Consider the following 2500-nt stretch of genomic DNA (forward strand, 5'->3'; position numbering starts at 1 on the left):
CGATTTGCTACTACTCGAGCATTGAGGTGAGTATATTTCGGCCACCGGCATCTCTTCCCCCCGCTCGCCGCGCTCGCTTTTCACAAACGGAGCTTCCGAGAGCTTTGCATCGCCCCCGACACCCGATCTGCTTATTACTGCAAGCATTGAAGAGGGTTCATCGATACCGGCACCTTCCCCCCGCTCGGCGCTTTCGAAATACATCTACTTGCGCGTACTAGTGGGTTCCGACACCGGCACCTTCCCCCCATCGCCGCCCTCGCTTTTCACAAATCGAATGCCGAAGCACTTTGCATCGCGCCCAGTCCCCCGGCCTGCTTATTACTCGCGCATTGAACTGAGTTCATCGACACCGACACCTTCCTCCCCTCACAGCATTTGTTTATGTCGCAAATCGAGTGCCGAAGCACAATTTCTCGATACCGACGGGCTCCTATCCCTCCCTTTGATTGATCTGAGCGGTTACTGACATCGTTTCAGTGGACTAGAGGCAACACCGATCCCACATGACCCCCCCTTCATGGTGTTCATCACCCCCCCAGCTGGGCGAAGAACACCTCCTAAATCCCTCTTAAATCCGTTTTCAATTGCTTATAATTGTTTGTTAGGGACATTCGAGGCAGCAAATATCGTATATAAGCAATTGGGGGAAGGGGGAGGGACTACTGGGGGCAGGGGAGGCGGTCTCTGCAAGGGGGTCATTTTGCAGAGAACCACTACTCCCCTATAGAGCATATTGGAGAAAACTGGGAAGGGCAGGGGGAAACATGGGATTTCCGAGGAGGGGCAAACGCCATAACTAATTGTACATTTGGTATAAAATCGAGATTTTTTGCAGGGACACTCAGAATAATGTCAGGCACCTTGTGGAAAAAGGCCAGATTTAATTTCGACCCAGAAGTATTTGTTTTTATTTTCCAAAAGGGGCAGAATGTCGAAAATCGAAAATGACAAACCGCTTGATGTTTCGGACTGCTACCACTTGCAAAATTTCCTTAAAATAGAGACTTATTTATGGTCAAATTATAGTGCGGGCAAAGTTGAACAGAATGCGGCCTTGACATGGCATTTGCACTCTAGGCAAGGCCATGTCGCGTTCTTGGCTTTGGAAATTTCCAACTCCGTTTCACTTGTAAAAGTGTATATCTTTTATGGTTCAGAACTGTAAGCAATGATTTTAGAGAAATTTAGAAGTTGATTTCAGGTCATTTGGATGAGTTTTCGATTTGATATGATATTTCTCGTTTCTGAGATGTAGAAAATCAAAATAAACTGAAAACTCGACCAAATGACGATATGTCAATCTTAAAATGTCCTAAAAATCGTCCCCTATAGGTTTGCAACATAAAATGCAGGGGGATATTTGAAATAAAATTGAGTTTTCGAGGTTTGGCATTCGTTGGCATGCTAGCGTGCAGCCATATTAGCCTCGCCAGGCAGGGGAATTAGCCTCGCCAGGCAGGGGAATTAGCCTCGCCAGGCGTGTTGTCTCCGTGTTGTCCGTGTGTTGTCTCCGTGTTGTCTGTGTGTTGTCTCACACGCTATTAGCCTCGCCAGGCGGGGAGATTAGCCTCGCCAGGCAGGGATATTAGCCTCGCTAGGCATGGATATTAGCCTCGCTAGCCCATTCTGCCTGCATTCCTGCGGGCATATTAGCCTCGCTAGGCATGGATATTAGCCTCGCTAGCCCATTCTGCCTGCATTCCTGCGGGCATATTAGCCTCGCTAGGCAGGGATATTAGCCTCGCTAGCCCATTCTGCCTGCATTCCTGCGGGCATATTAGCCTCGCTAGCCCATTCTACCTGCATTCCTGCGGGCATATTAGCCTCGCTAGGCAGGGATATTAGCCTCGCTAGCCAATTCAGCCTGCATTCCTGCATGGATATTAGCCTCGCCAGGCAGGAATACTAGCCTCGCTAGCCCATTCAGCCTTCATTCCTGCAGGCAAATTAGCCTCGCCAGGCAGGGATATTAGCCTCGCCAAGGCATATGGTATGCCTTTCAAGGCCGAGCAAGTGCCATGCCGAGCAAGTGCCATGCCGAGCAAGTGCCATGCCTTTCAAGGCCGAGCAAGTGCCATGCCGAGCAAGGCCGAGCAAGTGCCATGCCTTTCAAGGCCGAGCAAGTGCCATGCCGAGCAAGGCCGAGCAAGTGCCATGCCGAGCAAGGCCGAGCAAGTGCCATGCCGAGCAAGGCCGAGCAAGTGCCATGCCGAGCAAGGCCGAGCAAGTGCCATGCCGAGCAAGGCAAGGCAGCAAGGCCAGGCAAGCCAAAGCACAAGGCAAGGACAAGCAAGGGCAGTGTCAAGCAAGCAAGGCCAGGCAAGCCACAACGAGGGCAGTGCCAGGAAAGGGAAAGACGAGGCCGGGCAAGGCCAAGCAAGGGCAAGGCAGGGGCAACAAATGCCAATGGAAGGCAAGGCGATGCCGATGCCGAGCAAGGCAAGGGCAAGCAAGGGCAAGCAAGGGCAAGGCAGCGGCAACCAAGGCCAAGGCAGGG

The sequence above is a fragment of the Argentina anserina genome, chromosome 7 (assembly GCF_933775445.1).
Source record: "Argentina anserina chromosome 7, drPotAnse1.1, whole genome shotgun sequence".
In the NCBI taxonomy this organism is placed as follows: domain Eukaryota; kingdom Viridiplantae; phylum Streptophyta; class Magnoliopsida; order Rosales; family Rosaceae; genus Argentina; species Argentina anserina.